This window comes from Perognathus longimembris, chromosome 14, assembly GCF_023159225.1.
Source record: "Perognathus longimembris pacificus isolate PPM17 chromosome 14, ASM2315922v1, whole genome shotgun sequence".
In the NCBI taxonomy this organism is placed as follows: domain Eukaryota; kingdom Metazoa; phylum Chordata; class Mammalia; order Rodentia; family Heteromyidae; genus Perognathus; species Perognathus longimembris.
Genome location: NC_063174.1, coordinates 24,106,799 through 24,117,569, shown reverse-complemented (window position 1 = coordinate 24,117,569; position 10,771 = coordinate 24,106,799). Strand labels below are relative to the sequence as shown.

Below are 10,771 nucleotides of genomic sequence, written 5' to 3'. Positions count from 1 at the left end.
AAAGCCCTATGTAAAAGATAAAGAAAGTGCCAGGCTGTAATGGCTCCTGCCTCTAATCGTAGCTACTCAGAAGGCTTTGATCTGAGGACTGAGGCTCGAAGTCAGCGAGGGCAGAAAACTCCAGGAGACTTTTATCTCCAGTTAACCATCAGCAAAAAGCCAGAAGTAGAGATGGGGCTCAAGTAGTAGAGTACCAGCTTTGAGCAAAAAAAAGCCACGTGAGCCTGAGAGGCCTTGATATCAAGCTCCAGTTCCAGCATCCCTTCCAAAATAGTAGGAACCATAGTAATATTATTATATAATATGTATCTATACTATGTATATTATCATAGTATAATATATAGTATGTGTATAATATATAGTATATAACATATTATACATTTACATACCTATATATAGTACATATACTATGTATAGTATATACTATAATATATTATGTATAATATACTATAATATAATGTAACATAGCATATTATATATTATAACATATAGCTTACTATGTCATATTATATACAATTATATAATATATAGTATATAGTATAATGAATATTAAACATTATTATATGATATACTATATAATGTTATTAATACCATATATTAAATATTATTATATTATATAATATGTAAATATTGTAAAACATAAATGTCATATATTTTAATATCTACATATTATATAATATAGTATTACTATATAATGATATTTTATACTATATATTTATGATATATAATAAATATTATTATATATTATAATATATTATATAATCAACATTATGCATATTGTGTTATCATTCCCCAACACACACAAGATCTTGAGCTGGAATTCCCAAGGCTGTGTTCTATTCCCCACGTGCCCATGCTTATTGAGGGAGCACCTTTCCTCTGTATCTCTTCCTCTAGTCTAAGCCTTTGTCTCCTAGCTATCTACCATCATTTTCTTACTTTTGATGGAATTTAAAGACTGATGCTTCTGGTATTCCTGATAGACACAGATGTGTTCCTATATAGAAGCCTACAATGAAGCTTTGTTTAATCACTGTTTAGAGGTATGTGACAAAGCTTTATTTAATCACTTTTGCTTTACCTCATGATTTCTGGTAAGTGTATCAACATGGCTTCTTTAATCAGAATAAAGAAAACAGACCCCAAAGAGAGAACATAAATTCTCTTGGGATAGCGATAATTCCAGCTACACCATTAGAAGTCAAAGGGTAAGCCAAAGGCCTTAGAGAAATTAGTTCTTAGGGATTTAATTTTCAGACTCCTCAGAATTACACTGCTTTCAGGAGCTTAGCTGAGCCTTAATAATTTTATCATTCAGCTTGCATCCCAAATGGTGTGGTGGTACACACAGGTAATCCCAGCACTTGAGAAATGGAAACAGGAAGATCTTGAGTTCAAGGCCAGCTTGAGGCTATATAGTTTCAGCCACATCAGCAACAACCATGGTAAGAAAAACCTCCTGAGCTGCAACCAATAGAGCTGCAACCAATGGAATTACAAATGTTGCCAGAAATATCCTCCTGCGAATTCACTGATATGGGAGGGAACTTGAGCAATAGCGTGCCTCCCCTCCCTGACATATACCACGAAGACTGCTGGATGGGAGCGGGTGGTATGGCTCAATCTCTTCAGTGGCTCCTGGAAGCAGGACTTACAAAGACCAGCCACAGGCCACCAATGTTCAGTCCTGGGTATAGAGAAGGAGGCATGGGATGGGGCTGCCAAGATTCAGCCAAGTACACCCAAGTACATAAATCTACACCCACTGGAGAAGCTGATTTCCTGATTTGGTTCATTTTATATGCAAACCTAAGAAAAATCAAGTTTGGATCACCACTTAACTGAAGCTGTTTTTCTTAGAAAACTGAGGATTATGAAAAAAAATGTGATTATACAACAATCTGAATCTAGCCAATCTACTTATTGGAATTCTTTTAGGTGTGTGTGTGTGTGTGTGTGTGTGTGTGTGTGTGTGTGTGTGTGTGTGTGTGTGTGTGTATGTGTTGGTCCTAGGGCTTGAATTCAAGATTTGGATACTATCCTTGAGGGTTTTTTTGCTCAAGGATAGTACTCTACCACATGAACCACAGCTCTACTTCTGATTTTTGGGTGGTTAATTGGAGGTAAGAGTCTTATAGACTTTCCTGCCTGGACTGGCATTGAATTGCGACCCCCATATCTCAACCTCTTGAGGAGCTGTGATTATGGGTATGAGCCACCAGTGCCCAGCAGCAATTAGTTTAGTTTTAATCCCAGTGCCCTTTCCAGCCATCTCTTTTCCTTATATGATTTGCACATAATTCCTGCCATGCTGGGCCATTTAACACAATGATTAAGTCAAGTGGGATGGTGTGTGCCTGTAGACTCAACTTCCAGGGATGCTGAGTGAGGAAGATTAATTGAACCCAAGAATTTGAAGCCACAAAGCACTGCCTTGTTCCCAAACCACACAACAAACTATTGATCATAAACAAGTTCTCTCCATTTGATTCAGATTCCACATACTGTCGTGTTCACACTCCCTTGTACACATGCTAGGTGGCAAACACACACAGTGTGTGAAGCAATCTTCATGTATGGTAGGGGAGCTAACCTTCCTTGCTTGCTGGTGGCTGAGGGCTCTCCTGAGATGCAGGATTTCTACTTTCAAAACCTAAGTGCCCAAGGGAAACTGGGGTTGGCTGATCAACCCCGTTCATGATGCTGTTAAAGAAACAGAGAAAAAAAGATTCAACCTACGCTTTGAAGGCAACAAGTTGTTCACACACCAAACTTCTAGACAAATATAAATGTAAGCCCACTATCTACCCCACCTGAATGGGATAAATTAACACCATTCAACTGACAAGTACCCATAAATATTGGGAAAGCCTTGAGCAGAATTCTAACATTTTCAAGGGCAGAGAATAAGCATTCTGCTGGGGCTTGGGGGACTGAGTTTGAATGAAATAAAATCTCACCTTAGGAAAGTGTTGAGTGGAGGGTAGGGCTGGTAAGGGGCGGAGACGGTAATGGGCTGGGTGGCAGGCCTTCTTTAAATGCATTGGAGGATGGCTATAAATCCCAAGCTGGGTCCAGTGAGAAGGATGAGCTCCCATTCCCACACAATCATCATGGGCACACCTCTGCTAATCCTCTCCTATAGGACAGGAGGGAGTGTTAGCATTTTTGGACTGCTTCACATTCCTTCTTGCTTACTTTTAAGAACATACTACATTTTCAAACCTGTTGGTTTCTTTCATGTTTTATTTGACCCTATGTAATTGCATTCCTGAAGGACTAACAGGCCCCCCTAGTGATTTACACCCTGTATTAAATGTCAGTTTTGAAGAGACACAGTTAACAGTTTGGTTTAACCTTCTGCCTTCCCTCTCTCTATTAGCTCAAAACCCAATCTGAGCCCCAGCTCTAAGGACTGGGAGGGAGGGAAAGATAAAAACTGAATTGGAGTGTCGGTGTCGAAGGGAGAGTCTGTAGCGATTTCTCGGTTCACGTTTCCCCTGAATATCTTGTTACTGGGCCGGGAATCCCCTGTAAGTGCGCTCATTGCTGTCCGGCATAGCACAGGCGGCGGTGACTCAGCTGCATCCTGGACTCACTGGGGCTCTGGTTCACTTGCTCAACGACAGCCCAGCCCCAGGCCTCTCCATCTGCTGCCATAAACCATGGTTCTACTTCAGCCAAGCAGTACCCAGTGAGTAGTGGGTTTGATAAAGCTGTGGGGAAAATGTCTTAATAATTTACTTAATTTAAATTTTTTTTTCGTCAGTCATGGGGCTTGAACTCAGGGCTTGGGCACTGTCCCTAAGGTTTTTTTGTTCAAGGCTGCTGCTTTACCACTTTGAGCCACAGCTCCACTTCTGTTTTTTTGGTGGTTAATTGGAGATAAGCTTCTCATGGCTTTTCTTACCCAGGCTGGCTTAGAACCCAAATCCTCAGATCTCAGCCTCCTAAGTAGATAGAATTACAGGAGTGAGCCACCGGCTCTTGGCTTATTTAATTTAATTTTATTTACATATGTAGTTGTTACAATATTGTTACTCTTTGAAATATTCCATTAGCCCTTGTAGATTCACTTAAAATATACTTAACAATGACTTACATGCTGTGAGTTAATATCTAGAGAACCTTTAAATCAATCTTGATCCCATAGTATATTTCCTATGATTTTGTCTCCATTTCTTTCTCTGTCTCTGTCTCTTTCTTTTTCTGTCTCTCTGATTCTGCCTTACTTTCTGTGTGTGTGTGTGTGTGTGTGTGTGTGTGTGTTTAATATCTAGAAATAAATAGATCCTGTGTGATAAACCTGACAGGTAACTTATGCAATCTTTTTTTTATTTTCAGAAGTCCATATTAAATATATGAGATAAAAGAGACTGTGTGTATCTTCCCCCCATGACTTGATTCTATGAGGTTTCTTAGAAATGATTGCATCTTTCTGGGAGAAAATAAAGTAAGAAATAAAGACAATTGGCTCAATGAAAATGCTACTATGAAGACGTGGCCTAGTTTGATTCTATCAATAAAATTCTTAAATTCCACAACAAGAAACCATAACCTGACTTATGGAATTGTAACCTCATTATACAACTAAATAATTAATAATAATAATAATAATAACCATTATATAGGCCTTTAACCTAGAACTCTGTATCTACAAGGAAGAAAATTGACACCAATTCCAGAGTTATAGAAGGTTTGGCTCTGGGTGCATATATTTATTTTCATCTTAATTCCTAAGTTGTTTAAGGTAGTTTATAAAAATAGATTGAAGAAATTGTGAGTAAAGGGAAAATAAAGGTAAGAGAAATAAGACAATGTCAGAGAAACGAGCATTTGTGAAAGATATTGGCCAAATCTAAACAACAGTCATCTGCCTGCCTGAGTGTCATTGATAGCTATGCTTAAAGACCATAGTCACTGTTCAGCGCTAATGCTGTCAGGAAGCATTAGCAACAGACAACAGTTTGTGAAACATCCCATATTTTCTAGTTAGCAAATCCTGCAGAGGCAAGTCCCGTCTTCCGGAAGGGACAAGAGAAAAAGTTTAGCTGGATGCTGGTAGCTCACACCTGTAATACTGGCTACTCAGGAGGATGAGATCTGAGGATCAGGGTTCAAAGCTAGCCTGGGAAGACAAGGCTGAGAGATTCTTATCTCCAGTAAACCAGCAATAAGCTGGAACTGGAGGTATAGCTCAAGTGGTAGAGCAAAACAAACAAACAAAAAAAGCAAGAATATGAAGTACTGAGTACAAGCCCTAATATTGGCACACACACACACACACACACACACACACACACACACACACACACAGAGATAGAGATAAAGCTTGAAACTCATCTTTTATTCACAGGGGACAGCCTTGAGACTTGGTTAATATCTGTTATTCCATTAGTACGTTGGTCATTGGTGCTGATGTAGTTATTATAATTTTTATTATAATTCCAGTGACAATGTTCTGACACTGATAACAGTAAAAGATTTGGGGGACAGATCCAGCTCCTCATTGAGAAAAGGAGGAATCTCTTAAACTTTCTTGCCTGATCTGGCCTCAAATCTTGATCTTCTTATCCCCAGCCTCCCAAGTATCTAGGATTACAGGTATGAACCACAGATACCCAGCTCAACAGTAACAGATTTTTGAAATGATATCCTAAGGTGTTGTTGATCCCTTACCTAGTTAAGAGGTAGAGAACTGGTAGCTTCTTTAAGTTGTGAGAGAAGGAAGGCAGCAACCAGTTGCTGATAGGAGGCCTGGGAAATTTGGCAGACTCAGGGTAGGTGAAATCCCAGAGGTGTCCAACACATGCCTGTGAATAAGCAAAAGGTAAGAAGACTCTCAGGTAGACACTTTTCTCCCCATCTTACCAACACCCTTGCTGCTCTGCCACATATTCTGCCTTAAACCCCTGTTTCAAATTTGGAAGTGGCTAGATCCTGTATTATAATCAGTGTCAGGAAGAGAACCCAGTAGATAGTAGATGAGTTACATTGTAAAACCTGGTTGTCCACCTTTACACACACACACACACACACACACACACACACACACACACACACACACACACACACCCTGTACCTTTCTATTTTAGCATTTAGGAAAACATATATAACTTAACTTCCCACCTGTCCACAATGCCTACCTTAACAGCTCCAGCACAGGTAGACCTCTTCATCCTCTGAGCTTCGACAGCAGCTCTGGTAAAACACATTCATGCTGTACTAAATCACATGCTATCTGGTTCTAGAATTGTCTCAGGCATTGGTTCTTTACCTGACAATAGTGTAAGTTCTTTGAGCTTAACCACTGTCTTATATTTCCTTTGTAAGCCTTCAGGAAATTCTTGAAGATGATTGGTTCATCCAAGTGTAAATTGCATGGAATTTACACTGAAACAAAATGAAAGAAGAAAGTTTTCCCTAACAACACTAGCTAGAGGCCAGTGGTTAACGCCTGTAATCCCAGCTACTCAGAAGACTAAGATCTGGGGATCGAGGTTCAAAGCCAGCCTGGGCAAGAACGTCTGTGAGACTCTTATCTCCAGTTAACTACCAGAAAACTGGAAAAGGCTCTGTGGCACTAAGAGGTAAAGCACTTGAGCTGAAGAGTGCAGGGACAGCACCCAGACTCAGAGTTCAAGCCCTACCACTGACAAATAAATAAATAAATAAATAAATAAATAAATATTCACAAACTAAATTCAAAATGAATCAGATATTAAAATACTTAAAAGCTAATCCGTGAAACTATCAGAATAAAATACAAGTGTATGTATTTATAGCCATGGAATAAGTGAAATGAGCTTAGCCTTCTGATGAGGATACACAAGCCCACAAGCCATAAAATAAAGGTGAATAAATTAAATAACAACACAAAATTCAGTCAGGAACTGGTGGCTCACACCTGTAATCCTAGCTACTTAGGAGGCCGAGATCTTAGGATTGCAGTTCCAGCTAACCTAGGCAAGAAAGTCCATGAGACTTACCTCCAATTACCCAGTAAAAAGTCAAAACTGGAGATATAGTTCAATTAGAGAGCCAACCTTGAGCAAAAAAGCCAAATGAGAATGCTAGGCTCTGAGTTCAAGCTCCAGTACCAACACACACACACACACACACACACACACACACACCCATAATTTCTAACTTTTCTCTGGTAAAGACTATTTTAATTTGTAAGTATCTTGAAATAGTCAAGAAGATGACAAATGACCCTTCTTCAATCCAAACTACAAGAAGATAGAAAATGGCTGAACTTTCCTTTCCTAATCGTTGTTCTTGACCCAACTATCAAGGTTCTTTCATCCCAACTGAAGATTATCTTCAAATTTTGTCTCCCTAAATATGTCTTCCTCCATTTTCCTACATCTCTGTGTCCATTTTTGCTCAAATTTTTGGCCACATTGGGCCTTTATGGTAGCACTTTAGGCAAAGCATGACTTGCTTGAACTTGCTCCAAGCGACTCACCAACATAGCTATGTCACAGTGACAAATAGTACACACTGGTTGTTTTAGCCCACATTTCATTACTGTAACATAACACACAAAATGATCAACTTAAAAAGACTCCATTTTGGAAGTTCTAGTCCATAGTGGGCTGCCCCCATTGTTATTTGTGCAAGGGTGGGGGCAGTACTAGGGCTTGAACTCAGGGCTTTCCACTCTTGCTTGGCTTTTTCACTCAAGGCTAGCACTCTCTCCCTTGAGTCCTCGTCTGGCGTTTTGCTGGCTAACTGGAGATAAAATTCACTTGGGATTTGCCTGCCCAGGCTAGCTTCTAATCATGATCCTCAGATTTCACCCTCCTTAGTCTTGAGTTATCACATGGCTGCCTCATTGTTCTTGGGAATCTGTGATAAAACTTGTCACCTCCTGGCTGCATTTCCAAAGAGACTGGGAGCAGGAAAGGAAGGTTCACAATCCCCTTCAGGATGAATCCTCAGTAGCCTAAAACTTTCAAGTGGGCCCCACCTCCTCAAGCTTCCACTGCCTCCCCACAGTGCCAGGTGGAGGACTGCGCATTTCCAATGACATGGGCCTTACAGGGACCTTCAGAGATCCTACCTGTCAGTGGTGAACATTATCCCTGGGGAAGGCTGGGATGGGCCCACCTATCCCAAGCAGTGCATCTTACCCTTAGGGCAGTGAGCTGGGTGTGTTACTGTGTCACCACCGCCCTGCAGCCCGAGTCCTGAAGCTTCAGCGCACCTTGTGTCCCAGTGGCAAATGAAGCTTTTAAAATTTCTTATCACCAAGCACTGATAAGTCTTCCGAATGTTGCCAAGCAACTGAGAAAAGGCTTTTGTTCATGGAGAAGATGCTGGGGATGGAGGGGCAGAAAAGGTGACTATATGAGCTCTGTGAGCTGGTATTTGAGGATGGTGCTCATGAGTCTCACATAGACCTAAGGAAGTCATTGAAATTGATCTCGGCTAATTTTAGTTTTGTTGGGAACACAGGAAAAAGCATCATTGTTAATCAAGAGGAAAGAAGCTTATCTTTTACAGAGTATAAACTGTTACAAAGAATAAAGATGAATTCGAACTTTCAAGTTAGAATACCTGAGAATGTTCCCTTAGAAATGCCAAAATACTGATATTCTGATTATTTCAAACGCACAAACGTGGAAACATTCAGTGCCTTTCTTTTTCTTTAGGACACCTTCAACACATCCTGGCAAGTGAAATTTTCTCAAACTATTTTTAAATAGGGTATTTGGAAGTTTTTTCCACCAGAAATATGCATTTCTATGCACCTGTAAAATATGGTGAGAGGTACTATTTATGTAATACATTTTATTGAAGAATGTGGAAACTTAAAAATGATGATGATGATGATGATGATGATGATGATGATAATAATGATGATGAAGGGCTGGAAATATGGCCTAGTGGCAAGAGTGCTTGCCTCATATACATGAAGCCTTGGGTTCGATTCCCCTCACCACATATATGGAAAACAGCCAGAAGTGGCATTGTGGCTCAAGTGGCAGAGTGCTAGCCTTGAGCAAAAAAAAAAAAGAAGCCAAGGACCCCTGAGTCCAAGGCCCAGGACTGGCAAAAATAAAATAAAATAAAATAAAATAAAATGATGATGATGATTCTAAGCTTTGTGAAGTGGCTCATGCCTGTAATCTAGCTGAAGATTGAGAGGAATGAGGTTCAAGGTCAGCCTCAGCAAAAAGTTGGGAGACCTTACTTCAAGGTTGAGTGTGGTGCTACACTCCTGTTATCCTAGCTAAACAGGAAATGGGAATAGTAGGATCAGGGTTCAGGCTGGCCTGGGCATAAAAATGAGACTCAACTTGAAAAATAAACACAAGCATAAGGCATGGCTCAAGTGGTAGAGCAACTTGCCCAACAAGTATAAAGTCTTGAGTCCAAATCTTACTACTCCTAAAATAGCAACAATAAGATTCCAATTTTCTAAATCGAGAGATGGAAGTATAAGTTATACAGTGAGTCTCAGAAAGAACCCGACAAGGACCCAAGTAAACTTAAGGCAGTTTCTCACCTGCCACAGTGAATTTCTGCATTGCAGATAGTCTCATCCCAGTCCCAACCTGACTGTTTACTCCTGGGTCCATTCAGTTTGGTTAATGTAAACATCCCTGCCATTTCTGTGTCAGTACTAGGGCTTGAACTCAGATCTTCATGTTTTTGTATGCTCATACCACTTGAACCATGCCTCCATTTTGGGCTGTTACTGCTATTTGTTCCATATATATGTGATACCAAAAAGCTTAGAACAGCACTCACTGTCAATTCTAGGGCTTAGGGCTGAAGTGCAGCTAATTTCCACACATGGTAAGGGATATTTGGTGTGTAGATAAGCCATGCGTGTTTTTCTAGGGTGGGATTCATCAGATCCTCAAAAGGGTTGTAATTCTGAAATGAGAATGATTTTTCTAGAAGGGAAAATTTCTTTAGAATTTTCCCAATGAGCAAAATTCTATAATATCTGGATTTCTTTTTTTTCTTGTTGTTGTTTTGGAGCATTAAGTTGACAAGATTAAAATTTCATTTTCTTTTATGCACATTTTCTTTTTATTTTATTAAAATATCTATTTACATGTAAATGCTATATTATTCTTCAACCTTTTGTAATTCTAGTGATTTTAAACAAAAATACCTTAAAAGTCTTTCTCAGCAAGAAACAAAACTACACAGCTTGATTCCATCTTTAGGATCTGTAAAGGGTCAAACCTTTCCTCATTGAAAAGTACGTAAGATTTCTAGTTGATTACTTAAAGTGTTTCTGAAGTAGGGTCAATGGGAGAGATGAAACGGAATGATAAAAATGATCAATTAAACTCAGCAAAGGCAGAAGGGGAGGGAGATGAAAATCAAGCAAAGTATGATGAATAGAATACAGTCAGGTAAGGAAATTAATTCAGCGAAATCAATAATCTAGATGTGAATGATCTAAATATACCAATTAAAAGACAGATATTGCTAGACTGGCTGATATAATAAAACCTAATTATGTATACCAAAATTCACTTTAAATGCAATGTCTTAGATTAAAAGTAAAAGGAGAGAGAAGCTATGACATGAAAATACTAAATGAAAGCTCAAATAGCTCTACTGTTTTCAGACTAAGTGGACCTCAAAATAGCAAAGATTTTCAAAAATAGCCAAGCATGGTGCTAGATGGGTATAAACTCCAGGACTCAGGAGGCTGAGTGAGGCAAGAGGATCATGAGTTTGAGACCAGCCTGGACTATATAGCAAAATCCTGTCTCCACGAGAGAGAGAGAGAGAGAGA

The 10,771-nt window shown here is 39.4% G+C and overlaps 1 protein-coding gene across 1 annotated transcript in view; it reads left to right on the top strand.

Moving 5' to 3' along the window:
- Positions 1–3,544: 3,544 nt before the first annotated feature.
- The window catches only part of Bmp4 (bone morphogenetic protein 4), a 44,508-nt gene continuing 37,281 nt past the window's right edge, over positions 3,545–10,771 (top strand). The window contains exon 1 of the mRNA XM_048362468.1: positions 3,545–3,694. The gene's annotated coding sequence lies outside the window, so the exon portion shown is untranslated. The remainder of the gene's footprint in view (positions 3,695–10,771) is intronic.